At 45.1% G+C, this 24,803-nt stretch overlaps 1 protein-coding gene across 2 annotated transcripts in view; it reads left to right on the top strand.

Annotated features, from left to right (window-relative positions):
* Window positions 1–24,803, top strand: part of LOC134515692 (uncharacterized) — a 128,883-nt gene that overhangs the window by 44,502 nt on the left and 59,578 nt on the right. The gene's annotated exons all lie outside the window — the stretch shown is intronic.

Genomic DNA, 24,803 nt, shown 5'->3' on the forward strand with positions numbered 1-24,803 from the left:
GGATGACACCCCACCACCCCCCAAAAAAAGGAAATCTTTACAGGCGTTGCCTTGGTGAACCATGCTACTCCTGTTGAAATCCACCTGTCCCCTTTTGGTCTCCTTTGCTGTCCTGCTCTTGTGATTGATCATAGTTATCTTCTGCTGAGTGTAAGAAAACTGGAGGCCTGACTTGGGGTATGTTGTGTTGATGATATTAGGCATTTATTCTGTTGTATCAACCAACTCTCGGTCCCTGAGGTATTTATCCTTGCAATTATCCGCAAGGTAGGCAACGGCTATTCCCCTCATTTTAAGGCAGGGGGAGGAGAAGCTGAGGTAGGGGAAGCTTCAGTAGGTCAGGGCTTGAACTCAGATCTTCTAAATCTGGGGTAATTGTGCCTCTTCTCTGTTCCATCTTTAAAAAATAAAGCACATATGTTAGTTCTAAGAATCACTTTCATCTTTACTGTACTGCCTTCAGAAATTTTCAGTCATCCTAGCTGCACTGCAGCTGCCCACTAATAGTTGCACAAAGGCTGTTAGTTGCTTAGGCTCACAGTTATAAAACATCGAGGAAAAATAGGAACAATTACAAGTTTAATATTAAAAGAAGCGATTTCATTTCCTTTCTGGAGCCGTTGTGATTTTTTAATACTACCTGAAGCAGCAGAACCCCTCGTGCCTAGTGAATTGGGCACATTTACCTCGATTTTCATTTCAGCCCCAGCCGTGCGGGGAGGCAGGACACAGACCCCAGCACAGGCAGGGCCGGTCCTGGCCTTGGACCCGGTAATGCACTTTTATGTTTTTCACTCATCTACCTAAATGGCTCGTTGTTAATTAAACCGCAGGAGGGAAAGAGAAGATACTAAACGCTGTAAGGCTGTGCACAGGGATCGCTTCCAGGTGACGGTACGGGAGAGGGGCCACCGTGAAGCACAAGCAGAGCCTTCTCCCGCTGCGTTCCGGACTCCGACAGGAACGTGGAGGGAGTTTGTGTCGCTCCCCACACGGGAGGCTTCGCACCTTACCGCCCTCGGGCCTTCCCCGCCCCTACCCGCCGCGCTGCCGCCTCCTCGCTCTGGCGGCCTGCGACGGGGCGGCTCGGGCCGCCGCTCCCCGCTGCCTCCCCGCGCTGCTCCTCGCCGGGCCGCAGGGCAGCGCCTCTCCCCTCCCGGACCCGCCTCCGGGACACCCGCCTTCCCGCGGCCTGCGCTCCTCGGGCCGTCCCTGCCCCGCCGCGGCCCGGCCCCCCTCCGCGGCCCGCCCTGAGGCGGGCGCCGGCGGCGGGGCGGCAGCGCCCCCTGCTGCGCCGCGCCGGCCCCGCGCGGCCGGGCGCTGCCTGCGCCGGCCCCGCCGCCGCCGCCCCGGTACCAGCACGGGCCCCGGCACCGGCCCCGCGGTTCGGGCGGTGGTGGGGTGGAGGCTGCGGATCGGGGGCGGCCAGCGAGAGTAGGTGGGGAAGGAGCGGGAGCCCATCTGCCTCTGTCGGTGCGGCAGAGCCGTGCACAGGCTTGTCGTCCCCGCCGTTTGCGGGCGGAACATGCGGGGTCTCCTGGTGCGGCGGGACGCACGGTGGCGGGCACCCGTCTGACCTTCGCTGTGCTTGGGCGCCGGGGCAGTAACCAAACGTGATGCTTTGCACGTAATGGCACGAGGGGTAGGTGCCCGAAAAGCACCTAGGAAAGGGCCTTGGTTGTTGATTTATCTGATGTTGGTGAGATGCACCGGTTGAGGCACATCTGCTGCCTTGGCCACGCCAACGTGCTCCTTGCAGAGGCTGCCTGCCGGCGTCACTCGGGGAGGCTGGAGCATTTTTCACTATGATGGTGGTGAGGCACTGGCACAGGTTGCCCTCAGAAGCCGCGGCTGCCCCGTCCCTGGAGGTGTTCAAGGCCAGGCTAGATGGGGTTTTGGTCTAGTGGGAGGTGTCCCTGCCTATGGGAGGGGGGGTGGAACTAAGTGATCTTTAAGGTCTGTTCCAACCTAAACCATTCTATGGATCCCTTAGCCTGGGCAAGGGGTGGCTGTGGCACAGTGCTGGGTTGCTGGCGATAGATGTGTAAAACACGTGAGGTGGGAATTTCCATGGGCTGGCCACCAGCTCCCCAAAGGTGCTTTTGAGATGAGCTGGAAGCAGAGGCAGCCAAGACCTCTCAAGCAGATTAGGTCCGCGAGGAAGCACATGGTGGGAAGGGCAGTTGTGTATTTATTTGCAACATTTCAAGCAACCCCTCCGCACTCGAGCCTCATCTTCCAGGCTCTCCCAGCCAGGGATCTGGCACCGACACACCCGGCGTGGACTGAAGGGGGAATGTTCCTCGCTGCTGCTGCTACAGCACGCGAGGAGGCTGATGACTGATGCCAGCTGCATGTGCAGGGAAGAAAAAGGCTGAAGCTGCCAGGAAAAAAAAACCTGTAAGGAAGAAAACCTTCTACAAATTGGGAAAAGCATTCTGCTTTGACAGAATAAAAATAAAACTTGGAATGGGAAAGGAAAGGCATGAAAGAGTTAGTGACAAAATATCATGTACAGCTAGGGAGATGATGGTTTTATTGGTATTGCAGGGGGGAGGGAGAAGCTGAGAGGCAGTGAAAACACAATTTGGCCTAAAATTGAATTTCTCTGATAAGGAATTTCAGAAGCGGCTGCCTCATTCACTGTGCGGCCAAATAATCATATGCGCTTTAATAATCTTTATTTTACAGGAGTACGTTGCCAGGGCAACAGAGTGTAAGCAGGAGAACAGCACCTTGCAGATCACAAAGGCAAATCTGCAGAAAGAAATTTCAGCGAGTTTCTCTCTCCCTTTTGCAATGTAATGACGACTTATTTTTCATGCACTGATTTAATAATCTTATTGAAAGATCCTTTCCCTGTTTCTCTTATTCTTGTCTGTCTGAGCGTGGACAATGGCAAAAACCTGGAATTGTCAAGCCCACTGGGCTAAGCAAACTAGCAGATGTAATATGTTTAGCATTTTTATGTAATTACTTTTTATTGCTATTTTACCCCTACTTCTATTCCTCCCTGGTTAGTTGCTGCTTCCTTTCCATTCTGGCCCAATCAGGTGATAGTAAGGGGCTGGGGGAGAGTTAGTAATTGACTGCATTAATCGGAAATTATTAGTTGAACGTATTTTCAAGGGTGGGGGTTGGTTGCAGAAATAGACCTTTTAGGAAGGGATGAATTGAATTATGGTCAAGGCAATAATGAAGCCTCTAGGCTGTAAGCTGTAGAGAGGACAGTCATCTTCACAAAGGTTTTAGTGTTATTTATAATGGGCTCTGCTCTCTGGGTGAAAAACAATATGTTGCCCTACTGACATCCACTGGATGGGGGTGTCTTGATTAGCTGGTCTGAAAAATAAGCTGATTTGGTATGATTAAAAATGAAAACTTCTGAAGATCTTCAATGCTGGTTAGAATGAGAGCAGGAACATTGCTACCAAACCTTTGGCAGGACACAGTTTGTGACAAGTCTGTATCTTGTAAACATTTTGCCTCTTGTTCTCTTTCCCAAGGGCCAGAGCTCAGGAAGTAAGCGTGGGAAAAGCAATAGTTGTAGGCTGCAGAACAGGAGGCGGTGGGGGGAAAGGTTCTGTGAAATTAAGTACAAAACCCGGTTTGTCTCACTGTGGCTGACAAATTCCAAGAAATTAAGAACAAAGGCTGTCACTTAAGCTCAGCTGTTCTGTTGTAGTGCAGCTTGGCCAGGTCTCATGCAGGCACCAGGAAGCGGCAGAGCATCTGAATGTGTGGTTTTGGTAAGCTGACATGGCAAGGCTGCAGAGAAAGACACAGGGATGGGGTTTTGCAACCTTATCTGAGAATGTCATGCTTTTCGTGGTTTGAATTCAGGCTTATCAATGTTACTGAAATGAAACCTTTCTTCAGAAAGCTCGTTCTTTAAAAGCTAGTTCATAGATTCATGTATTCTGCATCCCATTAAATAATTAGTACATATAAAAGCCAAGTAGCATTTTCACTACAGGGTTACTGCCTGCCAAACATTACTGTTTTTCTCTTAGTTAGCATCCACCAAGTTACTCTGAATGTGGGATGTTCCTTGAACTAGGATTTTACGGAGCAGTAAGAACGGGTCTGAGGCATATTGCAGAAGTCACTGCAAGCTGGCTTAAGAAGCGTGTGGTTCTTCTGCAGAGATCAGGGTAACAAAACACTTGGAGTTGTAGCTGATCAGGCTTGGGAGCAGTTGCATGCAGGACAGGGGAAAAATATTCTTAGAGTTGGGCGTGAGTCCCACAGCTTCACTTCATATGTTGTCTTGTGTCTCCAGGTTCAGAATGTTTTCAGTCCTACGGAAGCGTTAATAGTAAGGTTCTTGGAGTCTCATTGTCACTGATGTCTAATCGGGTATACAGACAAACAACATTCGGAGTTCCAAGGTCCAATTAAAATTCTGTTATTTTCTTTAAAAAACAGGAGAGCATTTAGACCTTAGATATCAGAGTCAAATAAGTATATAGCAGTCTAGCTTAAGGTAAAAAGGTATATGATTTCTATTCAAGGAGTAACATAAGCAACTGATATTACATTTATAAGTTAAGTTTAAATGCTTACAAACCAAGTGTAAGGACATTTTACTATCACTAAAATAACTTCAGCTTTATTTTTAAAATATTTGCAGTGCTAATCCTAGACTATGTTGTGTCAGATAATGCTATGATGTAAAAAATACTCAACTATAAGGTGTGCAATAGAATAATGTGCATTAAGTATATGTAAAAAATATATCATATTATATATGTAAGTATATATAATCATTTGTACTTTATGAACGTGTACATAGACTAAGTAGTTTAGGAACAAAGACAATACATTTAAGTTTGTAATATAAAGGAAAAAATCCCTCTTTTTTCTGAAGAAACATACCTCAGGTTTCATCTTCCTGCTACTAATCAAAGGAATTAGCGATGATTTAACTACTGGTAAAGGTTTTACCTTGTTAGAAAACTTACTGTCAGAAGTGCGTAATGTTAAACTATCTCATTGTTTCTAATATGGAGGCATACGGTATTTTCTATAGTTTGTTTCCTCCCTGCTCTCTGTCCTTCAGGTTGCACTCATAAAGCTTTTACATGGGGTGTGGGGTAGGGAGAAGGGAAGAACACAAAAGCATGGGTGCAAGGTACCAGCTTTTTTCCTAAAAAACTGGGATCTGCTTCATCTTGGAATATTTTTTTTTTTAAATAGTAGTGTTTCTTTGAGCTCCTATAATTTGACTAATTAATTTAGATAGAGTTTAGGCTTTCAGAACCAGGTCTTTCAGAAAAGAATTGTTTTATTTCTATAGATGTATAGAGAGAAACCATGGCGAAAAGTCCTTCTCTGCTTCTACTTTTATATTATCACTAAAGCTAGGAAATGCAGAAGCCTGTTGTTTTGACAGAGGCTGAGGAAAGATCTTACCCTTCCGATAGCTGGAGACAAAGTTTCATTGGTCTGAGGAAAGCCAAGTAGCTTCTGGAAATCTCAAATAATGTTGAAAATGCAAGATCTATCCATCATTCAGATTTAGATGAAGTCAACTTCCATGCTGCTTTGACTGATGTTTAGGAATTATTTTTTTTATTTGTTATTAGCTCGCATCTATTAGCTTCAACAGATCTTTTCCTCTAAGCTATATCCAAGTAAATCTTCAAAGTTTTTGTCTTCTGTGCAGAAACACGTTTTGCAGAAACTCTGCACATCGCTTCAGTTTAAAATATGTCTATATAATCTAGTAAAAGCAGTCGTCTTCTGTGAAGCCTCCAGGAAGGTGGCTGACTACAACCAGACTGGACCACAAACAGAACTGTGGGGCAAGGTAATGAATTGCTGACTGCCAAACGTGGCAAAATATTTCTTTTTTTTGTTGGCGTAGGAGGCTGCATTCTTGACTTCTTAAAGCAATACTGGACAAGAGACTACTTGCCGGAGCTGTCTCTACATTTTTTAAATAATTTTTTTTCTGTTTTAATCATAACAATTTTTAAAATTTAGAAAGTCAAAAGGGTTATTATCTGTTCTTTGTAAGAATCAGTGGGGAAGCGCAAAGTTTGAAGCAAGATGGCAGAATCTGTACTTGCTGCAGGTGGAACAATAATTATTCACCATTCACAGATCACGCTGTCTTTGCACTGATTTTTCTGTTTTCCTTAGAAATGGTAGGATAAAATTTTGGTAAGAAATTGAAGCCCAGCTGCTTAAACACCCATGATATTTCTAGCACAAAAATCTGGGCAATTTACTTTCCCCTTCCTGCTAGTTTGTATCCTGCTGCCTTTTGAAATGGAAACTCTTCTGACCCTATAACCTCTGTGTTACTCTGAATAAAACTCTTTTTAATTGTGTTTTGAAGGAGCATGCAGGGAGCTCCCACACTACTAATCAGCTTTGCTGGTTTGGATATGTATCTCCAGGATTCATGTTGGCAGAATAACTTGATATAATTGCAGCTCTGCATCAGTGATTTAATGCTTAAGAACTTTAAAGGTACAGGTCTTCATTTCTATCTGCATATTATTACACTGTGAGACCAGCTCCTGTGTGCTCTTCTCTGCCTGCTGTACTGCAGGAGGACGTGAGCAGCCATTGCATGCTCTTTGGGGTGACTGGAGGCCACACAATGCTGTTTGAGGAGTGCGCAACCCGTGCTGCTCGGCAGGGCTTGTTAGTTTGGGCACAGCATTTGCATGGTGACACCATTTTTGGACGAGACCTTTCATACCTTTTTGGTTTTATTGCCTGGTACCTTTTCACACAAATTATAAGAACTCCACCCAATCTGTTCTAGCTAGAATCTGAGTTTTGTACTTGTCAAAAGTGTGTCTGGCTCATTTAAATGAAAGTTTTTAAATTAGACCTATCTTTAAGCTGTTTGAGGGCATTTACAGCTTTGATTTGAAGCATTGAACAGCTGCCTTCCAGTGCCAAAACTTCAGCAGCTATGACAGACTGTCCTGCTAAAATGTCCCTCCTTTATATTCGGAAGATGGCAGTGAATCAATTGCAACTCACGCACTGCAGAAGCTATCACTTTGGCAGATATTCATACATTTTGCCCCTATTCCTTATGTTGGTTGCCTTCTCATCTTTCTCAGGAAGCATAAACATTGCTTTAGCTTCTTTACATTTTAGTATAAGTGTATTTAACATTGAGGCTTGCCCCAGACAGAACCCGTAGGCAGTCGGTACACAGAGTTGCCTTCAATTTGCAGACGTTTGTTCACAGCTCTGCTAATGTGCCTCTGTTTGGCCTTCAGCATTCCAAAAGTAGGAATGCCACTTAACCCGAGTCCTGGCTCCCTGTTACTGTTTGATCAGTAACAGTAATGCAGTAACTGCCTTGGACAAATGACTATACTAAGAACACTCCCAATTGCCCTGTAATAAAACTGCTATCCTCCCTGAAAGCGAAGATGAGGATAGAAAGGGCAAGTATGATTGCAAGGTCAACAAGTTTGAGCACTGACAGAATGAAAGAAACAAATTATAACACTGAGGACATGATGCTGAAAATGTCCTGTGTCTAATTCTTGGCTTAGCTAGAGCCAAAGTGTGTTAGCTCGAGTGTCTCCCTGTCCTAGTTCCACGAAGAGGACGCGATGCAGAATCTCAGCATCCTTGCAGCCCCTGGGTGGCTGATTATTTATATGTTAAAGTTCAATACTGGAGATCATTCACAGAAAGAGATTAGAAGCTACTGAGTATCATGGTGCAAGCCGCTCTGTGCGAAAAGGAAACTCGGTGCTGTGTGCCAGCAAGGCTTCCAGTCCGCAGTCTCCCTTTTCTGGCCTAACGTGCCTGGTGCAGATCCCATCAGGTACTGGCTCATTGAGGCTCAGAGTGCACCTGGCTCTTTCCAGACTTGCATCAGATTTTGTCTCTTAGCAAGGTGCAAGGAGAAACTTTTTTCAGTATGCCCTCAAATGAGGAGGGAAAATAAAAACATTTTACAACTTCTGTTTTCTGTCATCTGGTCTGTTTGTCCCAAAGAGTACAGTCCAGCAGAGCTGGCTGCCATGCCTCATCCCACTGACACCAGAACTGGGCGAACAATCTGCTAGCTAAAGCAGCCAACTTGTGGAAGTCCTGTTTTATTTGTTTTGGCTAAACCTTTTACATGCTGTGGTAAAATAAGGATAAAAGCAAACTTTGGGGGTCTTATCCCATTTTACATTTTTGCTGATCCTAAGCTCTTTTAAATTATGAGGATTTTTAAAGGTTGTTTGCCTTTTGGATTTGAAACCATTAAGATTCTGGTATTTTTAGTTGCAAGGCTGTTTATTTTTTTTCTGGTGTAAACCTACAAATCATTTTTTGTATCTGCACAACACTCTTGCATTTCCTGTATGTTTCTGGGACCCAAAGTCTGAACAAAACCTCTGCTGATACTGGCTGCTGGATGGTTGTACCTGTGAAACACAGCCTGGACAGGCTTTGAAGGAGCCTTATGGAGTGCCCAAACGTGCACCTGAGGAGCAGAGGGGTTGAGTTTCTTTTGGAAAGGGGGGGGGGTTGTGGAGAAAGAGGCAGCAGCTGGTGGAAGCAGAAAAATATAATGCAAAGAAGATTTGAAAGAACAGAGGTGTTGCCTTGGCTTGCCTCCCCTGGGGATGCCAGTGCCCGTGCCTGCCCGATTCACACCTGGGGCTGGTGTCACTGCCGTGCACGTCCTGGGCGAGTGCCGCGGCTCTCGAGGCACTGGCTCTCCTGGAACGAGCCTCTCTCGGTCTGCGCAGTTGCAGCCGTGTCATTTCTATAAGTCATTCAGTGCTCATTGGAGTAATGGCTTGAACTTGACTGCTTTACGTTCCGGGTACTACTTTGACCCTTGGGCTATAACATCAGCCCAGTGATTATTCAGTTTCTTTTATGAAGTGCCTTAGCGCCAACAGGAAAGAGTGCAAGACATCCCTGTGCAGCCTGATGTTCAGAGTGCTCATCTGGGATGTACGAACCTGGTAGTACAGGGCTTGGACATAGATCTTTTGCTGTCCCATGGCAGCTGTGACTGGTTTGATAATGCAGGATTTTCTGCAATAGCAATTAAAGCCATAACCTTTGGCCTTTTTTTTTTTTTTGGCATTTGTTTACACAGGTAGATCATTTGATCTGTTTTGGTTTATTACCCCAAAGCATGCGTGAAGTACTATAGTATGTATCATTATTTCTAAATGTGAAGTGTTTGAACAAATGAGTTTAAAACAACGTGTTGTACAGACTGTAGTTTGGGAAGTTTCATGGGGAAAATAATTCCTGCAGAGAAAAGGTCTTAGTGATCAAATCTTACTGCAGGAACTGCAGAAATCTGTGCAAAGCTGGGTCGGGTAGAGTTGAGACCTGGTTAGCCAGCAGTCCCCTTCGAGCTGAAAGAGGAGCGCATCCATGCTTTTGTTTACGCATGCAGAGGAGATTCACTTTCTGTAGATGAATATCCAAAGCTTGACGATCATAACAGGGAAATGAGATCCCCTTCTTATTGTGATATTCTTACCACAGAAGTGCTAACCCAGGATGTGATTTCCTCACGATCAGAACTGTTGAAACCGTGTTTCTGTGGCATTGCTCTTAAGAAATCTTTTCTGAATCATTTTTATTCCAGGGTATACTGTAGATCTTTCTGTCCATTTCAAGAACACCTCCTTAAATGAGGTGTTTGCAGATAACTTGCTGTTCCTTGTTGTATGATTCCCCTCCACAAGAAGTAGACCTTTTTGGGGGCAGGATGGAAGCAACCGTTTTCTGAAGTCATAGAATCACAAAATGGTTTGGGTTGGAAGGGACATTTAATGACCATCTAGCCCAGCCCCTCTGCCATGGGCAGGGACATCTTTCACTTGGTCGGGTTGCTCAAAGCCCCATCCAATCTGACTTTGAACACTTCCAGGCATCTCTGTGCAATCTGTTCCAGTGTCTCACCACCCTCATCATCACCATGCTTGGTCTATTCAAGAGCTGCAGAATTACTCCGATAATTCATGATCCTGAGTTCAGGATACTTTTCCATCAGTTGCAACTGAAGGAGAGACGGTGGCTGTCAGGGAATTTTGACTACGTGGTATGAAAACCTTGCAGGTCAGTTGGAGAGTAATGTGTCACACACTTCCTGTTTTGATGCGCTAGTCAGGAAGAATGCAAAATATAAAGATCAGTGGCACAGTGTGGTGGGTGGATCAATAAACCACAGGACGTTTTGGATTCTGGAGCAGTAAGAAACGGTGCGGCTATACGTGGGAGGCACTGGAAGGGTTAGTATTCCCGGCTGTCTCCCAAAGAGACCAGCACCTGGGGACTTCATATGCCTGAACATAGGTATGAAACTGGAAAGTGAAGAAATGGTAGCAGAAAGCCTCAAACGGAATTGGCAAGGCCACATAAAAGTGGATGGGGAAGAAAAAGAACTGGGACCCCAGCACATCCTTAAAATTATTTACTGTGAAGTGAGATGTCTGTCTTTGCTGAGGCTTTGCCCTTTACTGTATGGGACGACTGAAGTAAAAAAGGCTCTTAACCTAAAATATTACATTCTTTCCCTCTGCTCTGTTCCTAGATTAACTCTTACTGATGTTCTAATTTTAAACAGATGTCTCTAGTGAAAGAAAGTGGTGATTCAGTTTTGCATTGGCCAGATTCATGTTTTGGCTGTAGATGGAGGAACGTACATTGCTTCCTGAGAAGATACTAGAGATCTGATTTGTGGCTGATTAAATCGAGTGGTGACTAATGCTCAGGTTCAATACCTGTAACCAGTGTATTTCTTGGAAGTTACCAGCCCTTTCAAGGAAGGAAGAACCACGCTAGGATGTTCTTTTGCTTTGTGAGAGGTGACTAGTTCTCAGGAGCATTTACACTTGCCAGCCTTTGCAGCCTTTGGCAAGTATCCTAGTACTGCGGATACTTAGGGTAACAGATAACAGTTCAAAGGAGAGGCCCTGGAATTTTGTCACTTTTGCCATAAGTTTTAAGAGAAGATAATTTTAGAGTAAAACAGAAGCTGCCCCTGCATTCAGCTGGATTTCAGAATGACATTGATTTGGTCACAAAAAGGTCACAAGCTGTTGGAGTGGTGCCTGTGATATGGTTGATGCACAGCAGCTTGAACTGGCAAGACCTTGTGTGGAATTTTATCTCTAAGAGCTCTTCAGTGAAACCAAAACTTACCAGAACAAAAATCAAGTCCTTTTAAGCAGACTCCTAGTTAAACTGCTTAGTATTTTGTGAATTGAGGTGATTGTACTAATTGGATGTTAGACAGAGGGCTGATTGAGTTCACATCTCATGGTTGAAAATCACGAGCAGTGAAAGCTTAATTCACCATGCCGTTATCGCATCACCTTCTGTTTCAGAAGTCACTGGCCTTTGTTCACATTAGACTCAAATTCATGTCTTAATGTAGAGCGCTTCAAATATCCTGGGATCTGGACACTTCTTTCAAGGCCAAGACAGATGGAGGAATTTGGACTTCGATACTCGTGAGCTGAGCAGAGCTCTGCTTGGTGTAGAGCAGTAACTGTCCTGTGTGTTCTCTGAACAAGTGTCTCATACTGGCAGTGGACCAGGGAGGAGGTAGAGAGCGTTCCCTGATCAGTTCCCTCTGGTCACTCAGATCATAGGATGTATCATTCATAGCCACTCTTAAAGCAGGAAGTTCTCCAAGGGGCTGCCCGTCATGGGTTTCTCACAGTGTGTGTGCTTCTTACAGCCGTGGCACTGCAGTCAAAAGCAGCAGCATCCGCTCCGGTTGCAGGCACAGCTGCATCCCTTCCATTCTCCCTCTAGAGCAGGGTGGTCCTGTATCTCTCTCTCATACCGTTTTCCTTTGGCTCTTCTACAGTAGTCAGATGTAGGTAATTGTATTTTTTCTTTTCAGGAGTTCAGCATTTGGGCTTACTTGCATGTGAAGTTGAAAACTGGCTTTATACTTTGGAACCAAAGCACCAGTTGACTGATGATCTCTAAGTTTTCTAGTCTGAAAACCAGCCTGCTGCATTGTCTTTCTGTACAGCTGCAAAATTGCTCTCTTGTTCTGCTGCCTAGGCAAAGGTCCTCTCAACAAGGGGTTCCTTTCAGTTGGGGCATCTGCTGAAGAAAACACAACACTTGGCACAACTGTCTGCTCACAGCGATATCAAAGCAGTGGCCAGTCTGCGTCTGCATCTGGGGCATCACTAGGAGCTGCACTCCTCTAGGACATACCATAGGATTATACTGACCTGAACTATAAAAATCCCAGTTTGTTGGTACCAGTGGGCAAGAGACCATTTCCAAATAGTCTGTTGGAGCCGTAGAACCATAGAATCATAGGGTTGGAAGGGACCTCCGGAGATCATCTAGTCCAACCCCGCGCAACTGTCCTCATAACTGGGGCACTGTCTGCATGGACACAGGCTACCAAAACCCAAGTCATCCTTGCATCTTCCTGAGAACTCTGTCAGAGAGCATTTGCTATCCGTGCCTCTGCCTCTTTGTGATCAGGTGCCACATGGCTTAAAAACTCGTGTATGCTCCTATAGATGCTCTTAAACACCATTATCTGCTCAGCAGCCTTACACATGGTGGCACCTGTACGATGAATGGGATGAAATAATAAATTTCAAAGAATAATGGTTTTAGTTATGTCTCCTGCCTTTGTTGGTCTGGATCACAAGGATATTAAGAAAAATCTGCTTTAAAAGATGAGTTTGTTGCTTTCGCTTTATTTGTCAAATGAATTTTATGTGAACCGAAAAGAGATAATGAGGTTTTATTTGTGTTTTGGGGGGGGGTTAAAAATTTTTTTGGTCCATCTTTTCCTTGCTACTTAGCTTTTCCAGCTGAGGAAATCCACAGTAATTTTCCATAATGCTTTTCATACCACCTTACTTTGTTGACTATTTTGTTTATTGGATTTCTTATTTAAAATCTGTTTCCTTATGGCTTTCTCTTTAATTTCCTCTTCTTTAGCAGGGCTGCATGAAGGTAAGCTGAGTCCCAAAGCTATTCTTTCCTAAGTTCTGGTATTTTATATATATAAAACTTCAGGGCTGATGGCAATGATACCTGGGATTATTTATGGGTTTTCATAAAAAAGAAAGAGGAAAATACAGAATTGCATGGCTTCTCTCTTCCTTCCCCTTTTCCCAACCCCCTCCCCACAGAGGAGTTTAATTTTAAATGATAAATGTGGAAATTAGAGACCGTCGAGAAAATCCAATTTGGTGAGGAGTTTTAAAAATCCCATAATAAACGCAGAGTGAAATGTATGATTTAATGCGGGGCGCCAATGGCTGCTATTATGTGCTATTAGCAAATCGGGGTTGAGAGTGAATCTTTATCACTTGGTGAGTGCGGGCTAGGCCTGCCTTTGCTTCTGCTATTGATTTGTAGCCGCTTGTCATAATGACATCGGGAAGCAATGAATGGAAGATGTGCTTTTGATAGGATTGAAGGGGTGCAAAGGGGGGAGAAAAAATTCAGCAAGTTTTCTATCTCTTCTGCCTGATTAGATTTTTTTCTTCTTTTAAGAGCTTTCACATTCCAATAAAAATGCTAAATCAGCTCTGAAGCAGAATTGTTAGGGAGTAAATAGCTAGTCACATTTAAAGGAGGAAAAGATCTGACTTTACAGCTCTGACTTTACAGCAGTGGGTGAATCTAAAGAATATTTCTGGCTCCACAAAAATCACAGTAGTGGGTGGTGTGAGCGTGGTTGAGAGCTGGGTAAGACCACCTGCACTGACGGCTCTGCAGCCAGCCAGCCCCACATAGGTGGTGTGTGCTGATGCGTGCGCGTGAGGCGGCTCATCGGAATGCACGGGAATTAAATCTCTGAAGTGTCTTTATTTAAGAAAAGGAGTGTACGTTTCTTGATTTCTGAACCAAAAGTGCCTGAAATGAAAAACCCAGACTTTGCCTTATAGCAGCAAATAATAAAGGTCTTTTGCATCTGGGAAAGGAAGATTTTTGTCACTGTAATTATAGGCGTTTCTCATCACAAACCTAAATGAAGGCTTGACAGAAGGGAATACAGTTGCTGCACTGTTTGGAGAACGCAGCATGCCTGTATTGGAGCGTTCTCTGGAAGATAGGCTCTTAGGAAACAAGAACAGGCTTACTACCCGGCCATGGGTCTGCTGCACATGGTGAATGAGACAAAATCCATGTATGCTCAGGAGCGTGTGTATCTGTGTATGAGTCTGCTTGTAGTGGTCCCCATGAATTTGCATTTCTGGTCAGTAGATCCATGCCAGTTTAATTTCCTGCCTCTCGATCATTCTCTTCTCCCTGGGAAGGGGATCCTGCATGTGTCCCGAGGAGCAGAGCTCCACTTTGAGGTCCTTCTTATGAAAGTCCGTATGTGTCTTCTCTCATTATTATTGTTGTTGTTATTATTATTGTAATTTCTCTGGTCAGCTGTGCTGAAGAGCTGTAGGCTGAGTAAGGGCTGTGACGCTGATATTCAGGTCCTCCCTTTTGGCCGAACCAGCCTCAGCTACTCTTATTTAGGGAAACCTTCACAGTACAGCCGAATGAACCTGGTTTCCAGGGCTCACTGTCAAGAGTATGAAATGGCAGATTAGAAATCAATGCAGAGAGTCCAAGTGCCTACTTCATCATTCAGGAGAAAGAAATACAGTATTTCTGGTCTGAGCCTTGCACTCATTAAAATCACATCCTTTAAAAAACCCTTTAAATTAAAACAATGATCGGTGGGGATGGGTAGAATTTCATGCAGAGTGAATTTTCCAAAGGCAGACAGGCTGAAGGCAGTGTGCAGGTTTAACGTGGTGTTTACCATACTGCCCAGTGCTCTTAACTTGGGCACTCCAGGTCTGTGCAGTGCTTGTGTTCAGGGAAGTTTGTAATCTAACGTAACCATAACCCAGCAGTGGTGGGAGCTGAGAACACGTAAGGGAACAGCAAGACGGACCTGCTGGTTGCAGGTCGTGCGTGCTGCGGGCAGCCATGACACGAGGCCAGCATCCTCAGGGACGTCCTGGCAGGCAGAGACGAGTCCTCCTGCGAGAGGGCCGGGGCAGGGCAGGTGGGCTGGGCAGGCACAGAGCACGGCAGCAGGTGAGAGCACGGCAGCGGTGTCTGCCGGCCAGCGGCGTGAGACGGTCCTGAGCCAGGAGGCAGGAACCAGAGAAGACACTGGCTGGGTCGGAGACGGGCACAGCAGGGTTCGGACCCCGTCCCGTCCTCACCGACTGGCTGCAGGTGGGCAGAGGAGCCCACCCATGGAGCACGCGCTGATCCCCACCGCCTCCGAGCACGGATCCGGCTGCACAGCAGCTGCCAGCACGGTCTGCGACCTGCCCTCCCAGTGACGCCGCTCGGCAGCGCTGCCCAGGAGAGCTGCCTTCAGGATCACGCCGAAACAGGGTGCGAGAGCTGCTGGGGGCAGCCGGAGCCCCTGGGCTGTGCAAAACCCCTCATCTGATCTCGGGCACCCTGCTCACAGGGACCTGTGGGGCGCAGGACACGGCGCATGCTGGCCCCAGCCGGCTCCCTGGCCCGTGACGCTGGGCACCGGGAGCTGTAGCCAGCAGAGACTCGGAGCATGCTTCAGAAAGGAATCAAACTTCATAGCACCGACCTGGATCGGCGGGCAGGGTGGAGGAGTTTACATGGATAGCCTGAGGAACAGGGGCTGTGCGATAACTGAGAAGGCTAGAGATGTGGAGATCATTACCACCAACACCTGAAATCTAAGACCACAAAATAAAGCTTCTGTAGAAGTTCTGTAGAACTGCCTTCTGGAGAGAGCGCAGAGAAAGAGCAGAAAGAATCCAGAAATTACATAGATATGGGAAAATTGTGCAGCTTTTTTAAGTATGACATCTAACTTATGATCTAGGTGGCAAGAGGAGTGATGGAAGAGATAGCAAGCAAAGATGAATTACGTTTGTCACATATGTATTAAGTTGATGGCTGGACTTTCAGTTGCAAAGAACTGCATTTAAAGAAGGGAGCCTACAGAGAGATGCTTGTATCCCCAGTATTTTATAATATTTAGCAAGGTCAGAGTAGGATATGATTACGACATTTCTGATGTCTGACTTGCAGAAGAGGTATGGGGTGGTTCATATTTTTTTGCTTGTAAGTGGTTGGCTTATTATTTATGCTTCTGACTTTCCATACAGCAGGAACTTATTAGCCAGTGCTTTGAATTTATTAATAAGTATTTTTTCTATCTTTCATAGCAGATTCATGCTTTTCCTTATTTGAAATGGCTGTTCTTTCTGGTAGGATGCCTCAATGCCTTTGTGAACTAAGGCATTGAAAGCAATTTGTGTCCTAAGTAAAGATGGTCTCGTTCCACTTGAAGGTAAAATGTCCCTAATAATTGGATCCACCATTTTCCATTGACTCCAACGAGACCAATGCCAGAAGCTGTTCATCTTTTGGACACGTCTCAGCAATCAAATTCACACGTGTGCAGCACAAGCCTGAGACTGTCAGCAGATGTCTGAAATCTGGCGTACCTTCTTGCCCACCTGCAAGCTTTGATGAAGGTTTTGCTATAAAAACTGCTTGTAGGAAATGTTTGTGTGCTTGTTTGTTTCCATTCTGGAAATGGACATTTGATTTCCAGTGTAAACCTGTTGGGTCTTTCACCTCTACGTTATCAATGAGGACTGATCCTCAGACCTTCAGATTCCAGTTCAGATTGTTTTATGTTTACTACCTGAACGAATGTCTGGTTTTCTTGTATATGCAGGCCAGTTACTGGACAGGAACACGGTGTGTTCGTCTGCGCTGCAGAGCGGTTTGTTTCAGAGCGGCAGAGTGCTCTTGGTGCAGGACTCCGGGATGCCTCTGAAGGCAGGAGCAGGGAACGCCAGCGCTGGATGCAATGGCTGTGGTCGGCATAACCTGGCCCCTCGAGGGGGCCTGGGTTAACGGGTCTGGGGTCGTTCACGCAGCCAGAGCTCATGCAGGCAGCTCTGCTAGGAGCCACCTCATGTAACCCCATTGATTTTAACCTGGGTGGCTGATGCCCATCTCTGCAGAAAGGGCCTGGGCTCGGTCCTGTTCCTCAGGGTGAGCTGTGAAGCGGCGGAAACCCAGAGGGCAGGGAGAGGACGGAGGGGGAGCTGTGCACGAAGGGCGCTGGTGTGTGTTCTGCTTTGAAAGCAGTGTGTTGGTAGGGGTGTTGCGTGCCTTCTCTCACACTGGAAGTATGCTTCAGCTTAGCTGTGGAGTGTGTAAAGTTTGAGAACAAGACTTTCTTTAGCTAAGCAAGTAACCATCTCCATTACTGGGTTTCCGTCATGATTGTTTCCCGCACGACTGAGACGCAGGTGTCTGGTCCTGATCTGCAACTTCTGTGAGGGCTTCTGCACTTGCGGTTCCAGCAGGATTGGAGGAACAAGTCTCACCTAAAAAGTCCACCACCTTCACTGCAGATGCTCTGCTCTCTGCATTTCCCAGATACCCCGCAGAAGGCAGAAGGAGACACGCAGCATTTCACTCAGACCTTCTATGCTTGCTGCAACAGAAATAAAAATAAGGGGATTCCATCAAGAACCTGCTTGCTTAGAAGTGATGACAGTGTGCCGTGTGTCAAACCATGACTTACTCCACACTGCTGCAAACTTGGATTTTTTACTTCACACAAAACATATTGTGTAGTTGGTCCTTCTTTCCTGTTCAGAGTTATTGAGATGAAGCTGAACCTGTTCCTCAGCGCAAACCTGGTAGAATAGATTTTAGGACAAAATAAATGCTGTTTTAAACATACAATTTTGAATTTGGAGTTGAGCTTTGATACTTTCTAAGAAAGTCCATCTTTGGCCTGTGACTGGATTTTACTGAGTTTAGACCACAAACTAATTTTGGAATGGAGGGATGTGTTATTCCACGATGGAGTGGAGAAGGAACTGTTCCCTACCAGGTTGTGTTTTTTCTAAATTTTGTTGATGTTCCTGCAGCCTGGGCATATTGCAGTAAGTAGTGGCTGAAGAATTAATGGGCGGAGCTTAGAGGAAGTGGTTGAAAATGCATGATGAATGAGGCTGGTGCATAGACCTTTGATTCACCTTCACATTGTGTAGTATAATAGGAAATATGCTAAAAGATATTAAGGTGCAAAATTAACTGTCCAAATATAAAGAAATACCTAAATACAAGATGTTCCCACTCAGAATCTCATTGCATGCTGCTTCCGCTGCCCCATTAAAGTTTCTCACTGCCACCGGAGGTTGGGTGGCAGGACTGCGCTCCCCTCCTTGCCAGCTCTGTCTCCTTGGCTCACCAACACCTCATGGTGGGCACAATGTGAACTCCAACACCCACCCCGGGCTTGCTGCTTGCCAGCCATCCCGCACGGACAGGGAATAAGGCCCAGGACTCAAGCACATAACTGAGACTTATGTGAAGGGATAGTATTGTGTGTAAACAGCCTGCCTTCATCACTTCTGAGCCCCGAGCGCTCATCTGGCCTGCTTGAATACTAACCTTGTTGGTATTTCTGTGGCTGGCTGTTTGTATTGGTGGACATTAAGAAAAAAATTTGCTTTCTCTGTTCTACCCGGAACTGGAAGCAAACAGCCACCAGAAGAGGGAACGCACACACGAGTGTGCAGCAATGGAGAGCAGAGAGACCATCCGGGAGATGTTTCTGGAACCCCATTTTATTCCCTTAGAGTTCTAAATGTTATATTGCATCTTGGTTGCTCTTTTGCAGTTTTCCAGCTTCCCGTGGAGGGTTCACACTACATTCAGTGGACAGGTTCTTCATCTCCAGTTGGGATATTCAATGCAGTCTCCTTCCATTTAGAACATGAAACAACCGTGCTTGTTTAAAAGCAGCCTCTTCACCACCTACACATTTTGAAACTGCAGTTTAGCCTTCTGCCCTGGCTGAATGCTGATAGGTTGTACCTGAATGTAAATCCCTTCTCCACCCTGTTACTTTTCAAGCTATGTTTGCTCATTCTAATAATAAAGCTATTATGAAAAAAAAGGAGCAGAAAAATTTGCAAAGAACACATATGCATTTTATAAAATTTAAGAACTGAAAACAAAAAAATAATTTTAGATGTTTATGATTTGACAACTGAAGATGCTAACTGTAGACACAGGAGACATTCTGGGTAGTAATGAGAATTTTGCCTGTCACACTACTAACAGAAGAGCCAGTTTTTATGTAATTCTAGGCTTACCTTTTTTGAGCCATACCTTCAAATTGCAGTTTTGAATGAAGGTGGTTTGACAGTAAAAATAAAGTTAGATGAGAATTTAGGAAGGGTAATCTTTTCAGCAGCTCTGCCATATCAGTCACTTCTAAAACGAGAAAAAACAGAAGAAATGCCCTGCCTTGACCATCTAGTCCAGTGTTCTCTCGCCAAAAGTGGCAGGAGAGGTGCTATCTGGGGAAAGTCCTTGAACCTGGCCACTTTCAGCAGCAGGTCCCCCCAGGTGTGCACAGCCATTAGGTTTGGGATATTGGAAGGTGTATCCCTGCTGAGTCCTTGCACTTGCTGAGTTCCTGACACTTGTGGTCTACTGGCTAGTCATTTGTTCTTCCTTCTGAGATGATGATTTTTTGTTATTTTCCTTACTTATAACTTCTTCCACCATTCCTTGTATTTTTTAAACATACTAAAGAATCGGGACCCCTAAGTATTTCCAGTAAGTGGCTGATAAATTCTGAAGCTCTTTGTTCTTCCCGTAACTCTTATGTGATAGATCCAGGTCATAAAGAAAGCATGTGACAGCTCAAAGTAGGATCCAAGCCTTTTGACCTCTAGTAGATCTACAAGACTGTCTGTCTTCAAAGGCAATGTGCTGTTTTCTTAGTTATGTGATACAGGAGGAAAATATTTTATTGCAAGTTGTTAAAGCCAGGCCAGACATAGTTGTGCTACAGTCTCATGTCTGCTTTCTCCATTCTCGGATATAAACCAGTGCTTAATGTCACCAGCTGCTATCCTACTGGAAAGAGCTGCGTACTTGCCGCAGAAATTCAATGCAAACTCTTGGTGTGTCCTATGCTGCTTTTTTGCTGCAGACAAAATAGAGGGGATTACCACCTGACCTGTTCTTGTTCAAGAGCGTCTGTTGACTATGAATTACAAAGGGTCAGACTCTTTAGGAATCCATCTCACCTCTCAAGATCAAGTAGTTTCAGCATGCTTGTACAAACAGAACAGATTATTTCTATGGGCGTGAATGAAACTGTGGGAGCCCTTTGCTAGATGGGAAGTGGTATTTTGGTCCAGATTTTAGTGGTGTTTGATAATAAGATAACAACTTGATTCTCTGCATTTATTTATGAAAGTAAATGGAGGCTAGGAATCAACTTTGGAAAGCTTTTGGTGCTAATGCAATATTGCTTCTAGAATGATTGCTCATATGATACTTCTAAAAAGATGAATCAGCAGAAGTACAAAAGGCAGTGTGCCAAACTGGTTTTTGTCTTGTCCTATTGGCTCTTAGGTGCAAATTTTATGATAGCAGTAGAGGAGGCTGATATGACAACAGCTTTCAAATATGAAGAAGCTGCTGCCAAGGGGAAGGGAATAATCTGTTTTCTATGTTTAAGAATTAATGGCTTAAATAGCAACTAGGTTAGATCAGCAGCCCTGAACCCGAAGTCCGTGGACCCCTGGGGTTCTTTTGAAAGGTCTCCGGTCCATCTGTCTGTAAGTGTTAGCAGACATGTGCGTTCTCTGGTTACGTATAACTATTCATATTGTGAACAGTTTCATATGTAGATTTTGGTTGTCATCTTCAGGAACAAGGCTGAACATACACGGACAAATTCCTGAGCAACCTGATCTGATTAGACCTGCTTTGGGCAGGCGTTAGACTAGATGACCTCTAGAGGTCCCTTTCAACCCTAAATCATTCTGTGATTTTGTATTACATGTTTTCTGGGAGCTCAGAGGCATCTTTTTGCAAGGTGTCAGGGAGAGACCAATTTTGGGCTTTCTTTGTCCCTGCTCATTGCAAGGGGCTTGGACTGGATGACCTTTAAAAGGTCCCTTCCAACCCAAACCCTTCTATGATTTGTATGTTTTACCCCAAGGGTACTGGGATTATGTGGCCTGTGGCGTGACTTTGAGCAGCCTGATGCAAGCTGCACTAACTTCTAATGACTGTTTAGGTCCCTGTAAGCTGAGACGTATTAATTGTGCTAATTTCTTCCTTTGTTCTACGACAAGGGCAAAGTAGCACAAGCCTAGCTTGACCTTGTATGTAGGACTGCATGTAAAATAAACCAAGGCTTAAGACAAAAGACACTGGTGAAACCTAGGCATCTTGAAAGAATTATTTAGGGTAGTAAAGGGCATTTGGGGGTTTTGATTATTTCCATAATAGGCATTGATATAATTCCAGTTCCACAGAAGAGCTTTAAATGTAAATGTTTCAGGGAGACATTGGCACATGTAATTTCTTTTCTGGCAGCTAGGTGAGGAGGAGGAAGACTAATTATCGCGTCGTCATCTTTAGTCCTTGACGGGTCCCTGCACTACCTATGGTATTACTGTTCCCCGCTGGTCTTGCTGTAGCCAAAAGGAGAGGAAAAGGAGAGGAAGCTGCACACACTGTCAGTACATGGGGGCAGCTGGAGCTTTGGACGTTTTCTCTCACCTTGTGGTTGCTTTACCCCTCATGTTCCTTTGCTTTGCATTTCATGAATCTGGTATAAACCTGAGCATAGGAACACCTAAAACATCAGTGGCAAGGCGAAACAATGGCATGCCAAACCATAGCATAATTTTGGTAGGACTTTGTCAAGAGACTGAAGCTGTGCATTACCTGAACTATTTTTTTCACTCTGTCCCTTTTATATTCTTTTCTTTGGTTTAAAAGGGAGGAGGGGAGAGAGGACTTTAACAGTAGCTTCTAAAATTGTCTCTCTTCTTTCAGTAAGTAGAGGTGATATATCTTTGATAGCTCCTAAAAGCACATCGATCATTTTCAATTTGGAAGCTTTTATATAATAACACTTTGTTTGTTATAGAAGACAAGTTCGAGGATGTTTATTGAGTTACTGCTTGTTAGAAAAGGGTCTTATAGGTTCTCTGTTATGCTGGGGGTCCAACGCTCTGTCCCACCGCACGTGAACCCCTCTACTCCCCAGCACCAGATAGGGCTCTGGTTCCAAACGTGACTATCTGAGGCTCTGCTCAGAGTTTCTTAAAGTCCTCAGCAAAGATGAGAACTCTCAGATAATAGGAATATAGGAAAATGACGGATTGGGAAAAATCAGGAGTTGACTTAATCATAATCTTTTTAACAAGATGCAGAAAAATTCCTCTGCCGGCAGTTACAAGGCAGCCTGTCCACTGCCAAATGTTCTTTCTAATTCTCTCATTAAAAAAATAAAAAACCAAGTTATCTTACATCATAAAGCACAAGTGCTTTTGCAGCAATGCTATCCAAGGACTGATCAGGTATCGTGGAAAGTATTGTCTTGTAGTTGTGTGTTTTTCAGGTTAGCTTATTTCTGTCCTTGCAATGTAAACATTTAAATATTCATGGTCTTTGCTGTAGACCCCTTCTTCAGAAACTAAGGGTGCGGTTTCTGGAGCTGTTTAAACCTAGATAACGGGCCCTGCTAAAAGGGAGAGTTCCATCCCTCCCATCTTCCCTTCCCAGGCTTGAAATTCGTTCTTGCCCCTGCCTTATACTGGCACTGGTGCTCCGTCAGCTGCCCCACGAGCCACATCAGAGAGGCAGTCTGGGGGAGAGCTGGTGTGGGGTAACGTCACGTGGGAGCTGGCAGGACAGTCCCCCTCCTCCTCCTCAGAAGTTATCCAGGCATATTAGATTAAAGCCCTGGTAAAACCACAGTGTGACGTTTGATGAAGGGTGCAGGATGCTCGGTATTCGCTGCTTTGGGATGGAGGGGCGGCAAGGTGGTCTCTACGCTATTTTCAGTGTGCAAGGATTGTGGTGTTAAAGCTAACAGGCAGCATGACAGTCATACATCACGTCAGCAAACAGAGCGCTCGCGCCCACGTGTTCTGGTGGGAGGCAATGGTTCTGTGGGACACGTGCCAGGCGCTTCGCGAGCATCCTGTGACCATATATCTGGCCGGGCAGGCAGGAGGAGTGTGTTAAGCAGTAGCCTCACTCGCAGGCTTCCGGGATGACAAATATTCCTTAAAGGAGTCCATTAAAGTAAAATAAACCCATCTTAATGTACGTAGGGAACATATATAACAAAATATATGAAGCATGTGTATATTTGCTGTATTTAAAACCTGAATTTGTGAGAATGGCATACCATCTACTTTGTATAAGGTATATTCAGAGCTGCTCAGTGGGAGACAGTGTGGCTTGAGAAATTTGTTGTCTCCTGAAATCTGTTCATATTCTGAGTTAGGTATGAAAGAGACAGGACAACAAAGTATTTGTTTTTGTGGCGATGTGATCCAGCTGGTCTGTTGAACCTTTGGAGCGTGCACTTTATGCTGCTCGAGACTAGATAGCCTTTCTAATGAAGACATGTGAGAAAGTTTTAAATTTTAGAGGTTGATTGTCCTCTTACTATAATCCCAGGGCAGCTTTGCCCCACATCTCCATAGCCTTTGGAGCAGCTGGTGTTTAACTGAGTCTGCCAAGCTCACTCTCCATTCGTGAAGTCCTGGCTCCAGACCACGGATGACGAACAGGCTTTGCATGTATATGTGGCTAGGAAAGATGTACTTGGGAAATTTGCAATCACTTAGATGTAACCTTCTGAGTACCCGTGAAGGAATGCCACATTCACTTAGTGCTGATGGGAACAGGCTAGGCTCAGCGTGATGCTGTGTTCGTATGGCAGTTGTCATTACCTTTCTCCTCGGGTTTCCTGGCCTGAGCGATGCAGATTACCTGCCTTGGTAATGCTGAGCATCATATAGAGATCTGCAAAATGGTTACTGCAGTAGCAGTAAGCACACTTTAAATATCACCTCTTTATGATTCAACCTGTACATCTGATGCTTGCTTGAGCATGCAGCTATTTAATCTGTACTTAGCTGGAATTCCTCACTCTCCTTTCTGCAGGTCATAACGCTAGCAAGTGGGAATATGCTAATAAAATGTACAGATAATTCTGATTCTGCCGCATCCTCTCTGCCCGTTCACACAACTGCCCTGACTTCTCTGTCTCTTCCTGGTGCCTTCAGAGGGCAGATGCACGTACACGGCACCTCACAGTGCTGACTCTGAATAGCTATTGCCGCGGAGGCGTGTCCGTCCATGTGCCAGACACTTAGTGTATAAGGCATGGGTCTTGCAAGTATGAAAACAAATGGGAAAAACTCAAAATGGGAAAACTCAAATGGGAAAAAAGTCAGCTCCTGAAGTGATGAGCTGCGCACACCTTATTCCCGGTGCAGGACTCCCCTCTCTTGGGATGCAATCCATCCTGAAATATCAAATGCAAAGCTTGTCTGTGTTTGTGAAGAGGCAATCTCCTCCTGAAGGAGATCTGCTTGATGGGACTGCTTGTGCACAAGCAGAGCTTCAGAAACAGGAATCTTCCAGCCTTTTTGCTGGAGCTGGGCAGCATGTTCTATGTCTGTTAGCAAGGTTTGTTGTTTATTTTTTTTGTTTATTGAGATAATGTTGCATAATTGTAAGGATCATCTCGTACACTTAGGAAGGGGATTCAGAGTGTGAAGTGTTACCATCAGATCTGTAGGGTAAGGGAATAAACACAGCAGGAATGTTCTCCATGTTCTGAAAAAGAAGGCAACATGGGTGCTTTGGGGGCCAGGGAGCTGGTAACTTTGCTGCAATTAAGGCAGGTGCCAGTGAGGCTTTAAGCGGGGACGTGATGGGGAGAAGAGAGTACAAAAGAAGTACTAGTAATCTGCCTATCGCGC

Source organism: Chroicocephalus ridibundus, chromosome 4 (genome assembly GCF_963924245.1).
Source record: "Chroicocephalus ridibundus chromosome 4, bChrRid1.1, whole genome shotgun sequence".
NCBI lineage: Eukaryota > Metazoa > Chordata > Aves > Charadriiformes > Laridae > Chroicocephalus > Chroicocephalus ridibundus.